Raw genomic sequence first — 12,735 nt, forward strand, 5'->3', positions numbered from 1 at the left:
ACTACAGAGTTCCAAAATACTTACACTAGATAGATTCTGCTGAAATTGTTGTCTATGTGAGGAGAGAAAATCCTGGTGCTTCCTACTCTATCTACACCTACATAAGCTCTTTTTAAAAACGGCATCATTAATTCATATTTTCTACTTGAAAAATTATTTTCCTTTACTCCCTGACTCAACATTTGTTCCACCACCTTCTTGGCACCCTCACCTTCTCTCCTTTTCCCCATTTTGTCTACCATGTTTTACATACTATTTAATTTAGTATTTTTTTTCATTTTTCCTGCCTGTCGTTCTCAAATGGAATGTACGTATCATGAGGGCATGTTTCTTTGTGTCTCTTCTTTCCTTTGTCTCCCATACACTGATGATAGTGCCCAAAAATCCATTATTTGCTCACTGAACATAGGTTAGAGCAGTGAATAAACATGACAACAACCCCCCTTCCTGTTCATTTTCACCGTTCTGGAAAATCCTTCCAAATGTCCTCTTTACCACTTTCTTCTAGTGGGTTTTGCCTCAGTGTGTTAAGAATAAAAAAGGCACACGTTTAAAAGAGAAATCCTCAAGTGTGGTAAAACTTGTAGGATAGCACAGGCTATTACTTCTCATACTATTACTCCTCAGACTTCAGTTTCTTATGCTCAAAGTTCCTTAAGATATTAACTTTTTCTACTTCTCACAGTGTGCTTTCCCAGGGGTATTTCTGCCACTATCTTTGAATGAATTCTTAATTATTATTAATGACTTTCAGGAATTTAAATAATTTACAAGTGTGTTTCAGTGATACTCTCTGCATGCAGTTACTACTGTTTGTGAAATTACAGGTGAAGCGATAATCACTTCTTAGTAAGGAATTGAGACCCTGAAGTCACAAATATTTGTCTCAGGTTTCAGAGGCCCCTTTGGCACACTTGCAGGGGTTGTGACAGCTTCTTTCCTGGCAGGAAATGACATTGTGTAAGTGGCTTTCCTTTCCAGATTCCTAAAAGAAATTGAATGTGTTTTAGGATGTGGATTAGGAAACAGTATCTGGATAAAATAATGTTGCTTGCTGGGTTGGACACATCACTGATGATACCAACAGGACAGACGTTTTCTGAGGCAACCAGAGGCAGAGTGCCACCCATGTTCACCAGCTTCAGAGCCTCTGAAAGTCCTCCCCTCCCCTCCATCTTTGCATCCCTGCTGGAGACTTTTCTCACTTATCCCTAACAAAACATACTGAAATTTACAAAACTGCCAAATAAAAATTGTCACTAGCCATCTGCCTCTACAAGGATTAGATTACTAGCCACTGCAGTTGCTGACTTTCAACACACCTTGAGAGGAGTTCAGAGCAGAGATCAGGAATAAGGCACTCTGTGCTCTAGGAAAAACTGGCAGAACAGGCCTTTAGATAGTTAGATATTTTCAGGAGAAGGTTTTATCAGCCCAATTTCTTACATCTTCTCATATCTAGAAAAGCACTAAAATCATTAATGGAGACATCTGCTCCTCAGGACTAGTGGCAACATTCTGCAAAAATGTATGCTTGGTTGCATGTATCTCTCTTCACCAAAACCACATATATACTGACACACACACACACACACACACGCACGCACGCACGCACGCATGCACGCACACACCTCTTTGGAGCAGTTCCTCAGAGCTATCTCAGCCGCTGTGTCCCAGGCTAAAGTCCTCATTTTGCCCCGAATAAAACTTAACTCACAACTCACTGTTGTGCATTTTTTTTGGTCCACAGGACCAACTCTAAGGCTTCAATCTCCATGTATTTGAAGAGTAGCTAGATATCATATGTTTCCTCTTAGATACAGACACACACTTTCTGAGTCATAGTTTGGTGTGGTGTATCCAATTAGGTTTGTAACCTTTGGAGCATCTGAAATCTTTAAAGTTATCTGTGACAGGTGGCGGATAAATCTGTGTACTTCCCCTTTAAGAAGGTGCGAGGCCGGGCCCCTTCCTAAGAGCCTCAGGCCATCATTTCCTAGCACCCCGCCTAGGGTTCCCTGAAGGCTTTCCGGTTCTTGGCCAGGCTGCCTGCAGGAGAGAAACTACACTACCCAGAAGTCTGTGCTGGGAGGAAGCAGTAAGAATTGGGCCAATAGGGACGGTAAAACGGGCGTTTCCTGTGTTGTTGGCTTGGACTTCCGGCGTCCTGGGAGCGTTAGTTCTTTTGAAACGTGTTTGTTTTCTGTTCACAGGCTTCCCTTGCCCGCGACCTTTCAGAACTTCCGAGAGAATCACCATAAAGAGGTAGGAACCACCTCTGCGCCTTGTAAGACCTTGTGGGGGGGTTAGAGGGAGCCCACAGGACCCGTTTTGGTTGCCGCCCCTCTTGGTCCCGCTCACACAGGGAATTAGAGGCCATGGTGTAGGCACACGGTGAGGACCAGCTGATTAGTATTATGCTCAACTGCTGATTAGTATGATCACTGTCATCTGTTCCCTCCCCTTCATTGCCAGAATGCTTGCATGTCTCTTAGGCCACACGGCCTTGGCATCGTTTTATGTCTTTTGTGAATGATTTCAGCATAGAAGACCTTTGGCTGTAATACAGTCACATTCTGCCCAAAGGCAGTGTCTGCCTCGCCTTGGAGCCTGACACAGAGCTGGGCTCCCAGGAAGTGCTGAGTGTTATTGACTTTGGGGCCCTCTGGTCCTTTACCAACGACTGAACGTTGAGCTCTAATCACATCTGTCTGTCCCAGGGCCAACAAAGCTACCTCTGTTTGACTTTCCAGGCATCCGTGACCTTCAAGGACGTGGCAGTGACCTTTACCTAGGACGAGTGGGGGCAGCTGGATGCTGCCCAGAGGAGCCTGTACTGGGAGGTGATGCTGGAGACCTGTGGGTAAGGCCTCACTGCTTTTTCTGTGGGGACCTACAACCTCTTTCATGCTGCCCTTTTCAGGAGGCTTCTGAGGACACTCTCTCTCCTCCCCACGGCCCTGACATGTATTGGTTTATCTTCAGGCTCCTGTGTCTGCCACAAGGAATTTGGAGCAAGAAACCTAGTTCCCCTCAACAGCTCAGATGGCAGAGGAGAAGGATTTGTTGGAGGAAATATGGATGTCTTATAATATTGAGGGGTAGGAGGTCCAGTCAGGCACCATGAGAGACTAAAGTCAGGAAATGGAAGAAATACTGATTAGATACTGGCCTTGGTGTCTTCTGATCTATTTGTGGGTCTCCTTGTGCCATTCTCAGCAGATTGGCTTTTTCTGCTGCAGGGAGTTGATAGCCAGAAATGGTCACCCCTACCCTTGATCTAAGAAACCCCTCAATTCCTTGTCTCTACTTCTTGCTGTACTTTTTTTTTTCCCTCATATATCTGTCTTTCTCTACGTCTGGCTGTCTCTGCATGGGTGTTCTAGTGGCAGGAAACAGCCACCCGAGCCCACACTTCTTTTTACCTCTTACTCCAGTGCTCAGCACAGGCTGGCCCTAATTTGTTCCTTCTCCAGATTCCTACAGGATGGAGACTGAGTGGCCAAGCTTGATTGGTTTATAGCCCAGTCAGCAGAACCCCTGGGTAATGGCATGTTGTTCAGCAAGTGAGTGAAGCAGACAGGACATCAGGAGGCATCTGTGTGAGTCCTACTGGCAGTCATTCTGAAAAACAGAATCTCCTTTAAAAGGCTTTTTTTGCCCCCGATGCCTACATGCTCATCCCTCGTGTACTTAAGTCTGGGCCATGATCGTCTCTTGGTATGGGAGATCATTTTAGAGGGTGCACAAACATGGCAAGTGGCAATGATGGACAATCAGAGAAGGCCATTCCTTTTTCTCTTGTTTTTCCTGTTGCTGTTTCATGCTGTCTTTTAATGCCCCTTTGACTGCTGGCAATTTCTCTCTTCAACAGAAGGGACAGCCTCAGACTCAGAGCCCTGAGCAGGCAGCATGAGTTCATTGAGACTTGATAGTTCTGTTTTGATTTTCTTGCAGTAACTTTGCATTTGTGGCAAATGAAACTGGTTTTTCCATTTCTTATATGGACACAAGATTCCCTATATGAAGACATGTATTAAAGTTAAATAAAAAGTGGGTCAGTGTCAAGGAAGGCAGTTGTTAGCAATGGTCATAATTAATGTTCCATGAACCCTAGTGCATCTGGGTCCCATGACTGCATCTGGACAGTTTTGGGGGGTCCTCCAGGACTAGGGAGATGGATCACCCTAGACAGCTAGCACTACCCTACTCAGCCTTTAGGGCCTAATGATAACGTTCTTGGCTTTGGTTCCCAGGTCACAGATCAGTATGGACAAGAGCAGCCTCATTCCGAGGTCTCCTCTCCATCTCAAAGTCCCAGACAGGACTGAAACATTTCTTTTTGTCTTGGCTAAAATACGAATATCTTATTTCTTTCTCCACAAACAGGATATCCGGTTCCCAAACCAGATCTAATCCACCCACTGAAGCACAGGCAGGAGCTGTGGGTGGTGAAGAGAAGCCTCTCCCAAAGTGCCTGTCCAGGTGGGTGACCAAGTGTTGGGCAGGAGGGGTCATGGCAACCTCAACTGAGGGGACCACTGCCTCTGGAATTCTGTGGGAAGCTTCTTCTTGTGGCCTCCTTGGGTGCCTGGGTCAGGGTAGAGCTCTCCGTCTTGAAGTCCCTTTGTCCTCCCACCTCAACAGATTCTTTTCTGCCACAGGGTAAAGAACCTGTTTTATGTATAAGGGCAAGGCTCTGGGCTCCAACTGCTTGGTATTAAAACCTGCCTTTGCCGGTCACCAGCCCAGTGGCAATAGGGAAGTTGCATGATTTTGTCGGGCCTCCTTTAGTTAATTTAGGCTGTTAATGTTCACTGCAGTAACAGATAATCTCCAAAAGCTGAGTGGCTCAACACACGAAGGATTTTTCTCACTCATGGCAGGGCTCGTGTGGGTCAGCGTGTGAGATTGTATCACACGGTTATTCAGAGACCCAGGTGTCGCCTGTCTGGCTTTATGGTTACCTTGGCATCATTCTACTGGCAGAGGGGAAATGAGAGGAAGTATGGAAGTCACACCTACATTATTTCCCCTCACACTCTTGACAAGAACTCGGCAGTTGGCCATCCCTTTTTTCTTTTTCAATGTATTTTATTGAAGTATAGTTGATTTACAATGTTGTGTTAGTTTCTGGTGTACAGAAAAGCAATTCAGTCATACATATATATAATAGATTACGTCTACTAATCCCAAATTCCCAATCCATCCCTCCCCCACCCCGCCCTCCCCCTTGGCAGCCACAAGCTTGTTCTCTATGTCTGTGAGTCTGTATCCCTCTTTCGATGCAGCTGGGAACTGAGGTTTAGCTCTGTGTCCAAGGAGAAGAGCAGATGGGTTTCTGGGTTTTGTTTACATCAAACCAGTCTGCTGCACTCAGCCTACTCCTGAAAAATGAAAGTGATAATAATTTCTAACTCATTGGGCTGTTTGAAGATGTAATCATTTGATGCATGAAATTAGTTAGCACCATGCCTGAGTTATAGTTACAAGCTCAAAAAAAGCTGTTAGGATCTTTCATGTAATAATAACAATCACAATGCATAATCCCTCACATGTCCTCCTAGACTCAGAATAAGAGAGTTTATGTTACCATCTCTGCCTGTAGGCTGCATCCCACCCTTTTCCACCTGTTCATCTATCCTTCTGTTTGTCAGACAGAAGCAATCCCTAGCTGCATTGTCTTCCTGGCCCTCCTTTACCGTAGAGCCTCAAGATGGTATTTGGCTTTGTTTGGCCCACATCTGGGCTGCTGAGAACAGTTGGAGTCACAAAGTGTGTTGATTGGTGCCACTGCAGTCACGGTCTTGCCCCTCTCCTGCTTCCTTGCACTCCCCAGCCAGTTCATGTGTGTCTCTAGCCCCCTTCACAGCCCAATGGAGTCTCTTCCAAATACTCACCTTTCAATTACATTCCACATGTTGCATCAAATTCTTCATACCTTAGAAGGAAATCATGATCTTGCCCACTCCTCCATCCTCCACAGTATCAGTGGATGGCCTTGTCATTCAGACAGTTGAGAAGGTGGGAAACGACCTTGTACAAACTCATGACACTCTGCCTCCATCTAACCCAACATTCAGCCATTATCATCCTGCTTATTTTATGTTTTTCATATTGGGTAACTCCATCACCTCCACCACCTCTGTGAGCTGCACCACGAACATCCTGCTCTCAGCTCTCATCATCTTTTGCCAAGACGATGCCAAGACACTCCTAACTGGTTGGCTCACATCTGCTCTGTGTTTCTTCTGATCAGCTCTCTCTCCTGCACCAGCTCTGCCACCCATGCAAGCATTGATCCATCCATTCACCACTCACTCCCTGAGCCACTGATGTCTCAGCATACAACCTACTTCATGGCCTTCTTTCTTGCTGCTCAATCTTACAGAGCATCTGTTATCTGTCTCATACCTGTAGCTTCACTTCCCAACTTTGGAAGAGGTCTCGCCCCCTGCCGTAGCTACTTCCTGCACCAGAGACTAAATCACACCTTCTCCTGCAACTTCGGAGGCTTCTCATGCTTCCTCCTAGAAAGGTAACCGGTATTTAGACTCTGTCACCATAGATTAGCTTTGACTGTCTTGACTTGATGTAACTGGAGTCCCACAGTTTATTCTGTCATGTCTGTCTTCTTTTGATCTTCGTTATGCCTGTGAGAGTCATTCTTGTGGTTCTATGTAGTTCAACTCTGTTCTTTCTCAGTGCTCAGCAGTATCTCATTGTATGTCCATTCTCCTGTGATTACCATTTTAATTTTTTCCTATTTCTTGTATTATGAACATTCTTGTTCATGTTATTTTTGGAGATATATACTATGTATATATAATATAGTACTCATTTTTGCGGGGAATATACAGAGAGAGGAATGACTGGGTCTTAGGCTATGTATATGTTTAGCTTGAACAGAAACTGCCAGACAGTTTTACAGAGTGGCTGCACCCTTTCACGCTCCCACGAGCCATGTGTGAGAGTGCCCATTGCTACATTCCCATCAGCACTTGGTGTCTTCCCCTTTCCTTTCTGAGGCCCAGTGGTGAGGTGGCTCAGAACCACAGCACTGAAACCATTCTTGATGAGGTCATAGCTTTTATTCTAATTGTCAAATGCAACAACAGCACTAACGATAGTGAATAATGGCCCACGATATACTGAACATTCAACCTGTGCCAGGCACTATGCTAAGTACTTTACAGGTGTGGTCTTGTTAACCCTCATGGCAGCTGGTGAATTAGGAACTGGGCATCTCCCAATGTTTCAGGTTAGGAAATGGTGATTTACAGGTGGTTAATAACTGTCAAGATGACTGCTTGGTAGAGGCAGGGTTTGAACTGAAGTGACATTCTTCACCACCACGCTGTACTGGTTTTCGATGCAGCAGAAACCTGTTCCACTTTTCTGCACCTCAGCTTTGGTAGCACTTGGTTCCAGTGGTCCCTCTTTTCCAATTCTGACTGGATTGTTCTCTGCCTCTTACTCTAATCGCCTCCTCAGTATTGGCTTTGCCTGACATCTCATGGCCCTTTCTTTTTATTGTAATTAGTCTCCCAGAATGATCCGCCTCTACTCTTAGTTCTTCAGCTCATGCATGTTGTGTCCCATATCCATGCCGCAATATAGGCAGGATAGTTAACAGGTATTCATTGCTTTTTGGTGCTTGTAAACACTGTATATACACTGTTTCAATTCATCCTCACAGTGATTTTTTGAGACTCTACTTGTACTCTGATTTGTAGGTGAGGAAGCAGAAGGAAGTTGAACGCTTGCTGAAGGTCAGAAAACTAGCAAGTTGAACGCTTGCTGAAGGTCAGAAAACTAGCAAGGGGGTGTTGCTGGGATTTGAGCCTGGGCTGATTCTCCCCAGGTACATGATGTCAAACACAATACTCTGTTGGCTTCTAACATTTATATTTGACTACAGTTGTATACGTTTATATTAATCATAAACTTTGGTTTATGACACACTCATCATCTGGCAATGTACTATCATGTTTAATTTATTTTTAAACTTTTCCCAGTCATTTATTTATTTCTCCTAAAAAGATTATAGTGGGAACTTCCCTGGTGGTCCAGTGGTTAAGACTCCATGCTTCCAATGCAAGTGATGTGGGTTCAATCCCTGGTCAGGGAACTAAGATCCACATGCCACGCAGCACGGCCAAAAGATTAAAAAAAAAAAATTATAGTGAACGCCATCAACCAATGCAAGAACAGGAGTATTACCAACCAATATCCTACCTTGATCTATATATTTCTCCCTTTCCCATCCTCTCCCTTCCTGACAAAGATAATCACTGTCTTGAACTTGCCTTCATAAGTTCACTACTTTATATGTGGGAGTGTTTTATATTATAAACAGAATTTCTTTTGTAGATGTGGTGGCTTTCAGATTTTCTGTTTCTTGTGCTGGACTTGTTATTTTGCATCTTTCAAGCAGTTTGTCTATTTCATCTAGTTGTCAATTCATTGGTTTAATTAAAATCGTATCATACCTGTTTGTAAGCATACTTAAACAGCATATTATATGGTTTTCTGTTTTTTAATTTCTGATAAATGGTTATCATACTTGATTGCTATGGCTTGAATGTGTACCCCTCACATTCATTTGTTGAAATCTTCATCTCCAAAGATGATGGTATTAGGAGTTGGGGCCGTTGGGAGGTGCAGAAGTCATGAGCGTTCAGTGTCTTATCCAACAGGCTCCAGAGAGATCCCTCATCCCTTCCACCATGTGGGGACACAGCAAGAAGGCACTGGCTATGAACCAGAAAGAATGCCCTCACCAAAATGTGACCATGCTGGCGCCTTGATCCTGGACTCCCCAGCCTCCAGAACTGTGAGAAACAAATTTCTGTTGTTTGTAAGCTACCCAGGCTTTGGTATGTTACAGCAGCCCAAATGGACCAAGACATTGATGTAGTTTTCTGATACATGCTTTTAAAGAATTCAGTGTTAAATTACTAAGAATCACTGTGTGTGAGCTGTAGTGTTTTTTTTTCCTTCTTCTCAAAATATTGTTACGTCAATATATCACAATGTATTTATCGATTTTTGTGGACATTCACCTATTTCCATAATTATATCCAAAAATTCTCACTATACTACCTTGTTCAATGAAAGATACTTGTTTCCTTTTTCTTTCTTTTTTTATTTGGTGGTTATCCACCTTGCTGCACACACGTGCAGGAGTTTTAGTTGTAATTCTTCTTATGAGTGGAATGACTGATGGAAAACAACTTTACAAGATGTTGCCCAGTGTTTTCTAAAGTGACATTATCAATTTGTTAACTTCACCAGCAATGAATGTGAGATTTCATACACCACATCCTGTCCCACATATGATATTTTTGGGCTCTATAATTTCTTCCAGTTGAATAGGTTGCTAACTGGTTTCTTACTCTGGTCTTCACTGGCATTTACCTCATTACCACTGAGGTTGAACTCCTCATTAAAAGTTTTTTGGCCAGTGTGTATGTTCTTGTGGAATAGAATAGACAGCCCAGAAGTAGCCACTTTTTAATTGAAGTATAGATGATTTACAATATTATATTAGTTTCATGTGTAGAACATAGTGATTCCATATTTTTATAAATTATACTTCATTTAAAGTACTTACAAAACAATGGCTCTATTTCCCTGTGCTGTACAGTATATCCTTGTTGCTTATCTATTTCATACATAGTAGTTTATACCTCTTAATCCCATACAGCTATCTTGCCCCTCCTCCTTTACCTCTCCCTACTGGTAACCACTAGTTTGTTCTCTATGAGTCTTGTTCCTGTTTTATATATATTGGGTTGGCCAACAAGTGCCTTTGGTTTTTAAGTAAAAATAAAAGACACATTTTTCATTTTCACCAAGATCTTTATTTATTTTTTTAAAAGGATTTTTTTTAATGTTTTTATATTTTATTTTATTTATTTTTGGGGGCATTGGGTCTTCGCTGCTGCACGTGGGCTTTCATCTAGGTGCAGTGAGTGGGGGCTACTCTTCATTGTGGTGCGCAGGCTTCTCATTGCAGTGGCTTCTCTTGTTGTGGAGCACAGGCTCTAGGTGTGTGGGCTTCAGTAGTTTTGGCACGCAGGCTCAGTATTTGTGGCTTGAGGGCTCTAGAGTGCAGGCTCAGTATTTGTGGCACACAGGCTCAGTTGCTTCACGGCATGTGGGATCTTCCCAGACCAGGGCCTGAACCCATATCCCCTGCACTGGCAAGCAGATTAACCTCTGTACCACCAGGGAAGTCCCACTGCTTTTGTGTTTTGTCTTTAACCTCCATAGTTTGTGTGTAGATGATTTCCTACCTATACTTATGTTCGCCTTTACTGGTGAGCTTTCCCATTTCATAATTTTGTTTCTAGTTGTGGCCTTTTCTTTTCTGCCTACAGAAGCTCCTTTAGCATTTGTTGTAAAGCTGGTTCGGTGGTGCTGAATTCTTTTAGCTTTTGCTTGTCTATAAAGCTTTTGATTTCTCCATAAAATCTGAACTAGAGTCTCGCTGGGTAGAGTATTCTTGGTTGTAGGTTTCCCCCTTTCATCACTTTAAATATATCATGCCATTCCCTTCTGGCCTGCAGAGTTTCTACTGAAAGTCAGCTGATAGCATTATGGGAATTCCCTTGTATGTTATTTGTTGCTTTTAATATTTTCTTTCTTACCATGTGTCTTGGCATGTTCCTCCTTGGATTAATCCCATATGGGACTCTGCACTTCCTGTGAACTTGGAGTGACTGTTACCTTTCCCATGTTAAGGAAGTTTTCAGCTATTATCTCTTCAAGTATTTTCTTGGCCCTTTCTCTCTTCTCCTTCTGGGACCCTATAATGTGAATGTTAGTGTGTTTGATGTTGTCGCAGATATCTCTAAACTGTCCTCATTTCTTTTCTTTCTTCTTTGTTCTGTGGCAGCGATTTCCACCACTCTCTTCCAGTTCACTGACCCATTCTTCTGCCTCATTTATTCTGCTGTTGATCCCTTTATAGTGTATTTTTCATTTCAGTTATTGTATTCTTCAACTCTGTTCGGTTGTTCTTTATATTTTCTAACTCTTTGCCAAAAACTTCTTGTAACTTAAACTTCTCTGCATCCTTTCTTTTCCCATATTCTTGGGTCATCTTTACGATCATTACTCTTAACTCTTCTTGGGTAGATTGCCCATCTCCACTTCATTTAGTTGTTCTTGTGGGTTTATTTCTTGTTGCTTCATCTGGAACATATTCCTTTGCTGTCTCATTTTGTCTGAATTTCTATTTGCATTTTTATGTGTGTTAGGTTCATTATGTTTTTCAACCTTGGAGAAGTGGCCCTCTGTAGGGGATGGACTATTTGTCCCAGCAGTACACTCCCCTCTCATCACCCAAGGGGCAGAGGACAGCTGGTCCTACAGTAGTTTCTGACCTGTGTTTGAGGACTTAGTTACACAAGCTTAGGGATCATAGTTCTCTTGCTTATGGACTGCCCCCTGGTGAGTGAGGCTGGTCAAGAGGCTTGTGCAGGCTTTCTGGTGGGAGGGGCTGATGCCTACCCACTGGAGGGTAGAGCTGGGTTTTGGCTTTCTGGTGAACAGGGCCATGTCAAGGGATGTCTCTAGAGGTGGCTGTGGACTGAGGAAGTCTTTAGGCAGCCTATCTGCCGATGGGTGGGGCTGTTTGGTCTAAAGCATCGCAGCATGGGAGCCTACAGGCTTTTGGGTAGGGTTAGGTCTTGGTGCTAATGACCCCAGAAAGACTTCTGCCTTCAGTGACAAGTTAATGTAGATGAATACTCACCAATATCTCCGCCTCCAGTGTGTACGTCCCCAGGGTGAGATACAGCTGCCCCCTGCCTCCCCAGGAGACACCCTCCAAGACCAGCACGTAGGTCTGGTCTACACTCCTATGAAGTCACTGCTTTTGCCCTAGGTCCCAGTGTACATGAGACTGTGTGTGCACTCCAAGAGTGGAGTTTCTGTTTTCCCCAGTCCTGTGGAGCGCCTGCATTCAAGCCCTGCTGGCCTTCAAAAGTCAAATGCTCTGGGGCTCCTCCTCCTGATGCTGGACCCTCACGCTGGGGAGCCTGACATGGGGCTAAGAACTCTCCTGTGGCAGAACTTCTGTGATATAATTATCCTCCAGTATTCTCCAGTTTGTGTGTCACCCACCTGGGAGGTATGGGATTTGATTATATTGTGAGTGTGCCCCTCTTACCATCTCGCTCTGGTTTCCTCTTTATGTCTTTGGCTGTAGAATTTTTTTTCGGTAGGTTCCAGTCATCTTTATTGATGGTTGTTCAGCAGTTAGTTGTGATTTTGGTGTGCTCATGAGAAGAGTTGAACACAAGGTCCTTCTCCACCATCTTGTTTCCTCTCACTGTCACTAGTTGTTTACTTTCCTGTTTTTGCCACATATTGTGTCTTTTTTCTATATTCAGTTCTGGAGTTAGGAAAGTCCAAGATCAAGATTCCTATGGGGTTCAGTTTCCTGGCTTGCAGAGAGCCACCTTCTCGCTATGTCCCCAAATGGAGAGAGAAGTCATCGTGTTCATAAGTGAGGACACACAATATGTTAAATATGTAACTTCTTCAGAATAAAAAGAAAAAATAATTTATACAAAAAAGAAAAAAAACATTCCAACAAATGAAAGTCCAGGACCAGATGGCTTCATAGGTGAATTCAATCAAACATTTAGAGAGAGAAGACCTAACACCCATCCTTCTCAAACTCTTCCAAAAAATTGCAGAGGATGGAACACTCCCAAACTC

At 43.5% G+C, this 12,735-nt stretch overlaps 2 long non-coding RNA genes across 4 annotated transcripts in view; one reads left to right on the forward strand and one right to left on the reverse strand.

Annotated features, from left to right (window-relative positions):
* LOC132510127 (uncharacterized) overlaps nucleotides 1-12,735 on the forward strand; it is a 35,541-nt gene that overhangs the window by 14,743 nt on the left and 8,063 nt on the right. The window contains exons 2-5 of one of the 3 annotated variants that reach the window (XR_009537244.1): nucleotides 2,214-2,265; nucleotides 2,754-2,863; nucleotides 4,390-4,485; nucleotides 8,700-9,856. This is a non-coding gene — a long non-coding RNA (uncharacterized LOC132510127). Of the gene's footprint in view, nucleotides 1-2,127; nucleotides 2,266-2,753; nucleotides 2,864-4,389; nucleotides 4,486-8,699; nucleotides 9,857-12,735 lie in introns of those variants that run through there. The other 2 variants (XR_009537243.1, XR_009537245.1) reach the window with 2 other exon arrangements.
* LOC132510126 (uncharacterized) overlaps nucleotides 5,202-12,735 on the reverse strand; it is a 36,833-nt gene continuing 29,299 nt past the window's right edge. The window contains exon 3 of the long non-coding RNA XR_009537242.1: nucleotides 5,202-5,387. This is a non-coding gene — a long non-coding RNA (uncharacterized LOC132510126). The remainder of the gene's footprint in view (nucleotides 5,388-12,735) is intronic.

The sequence above is a fragment of the Lagenorhynchus albirostris genome, chromosome 19 (genome assembly GCF_949774975.1).
Source record: "Lagenorhynchus albirostris chromosome 19, mLagAlb1.1, whole genome shotgun sequence".
Classification (NCBI taxonomy): Eukaryota; Metazoa; Chordata; class Mammalia; order Artiodactyla; family Delphinidae; genus Lagenorhynchus; species Lagenorhynchus albirostris.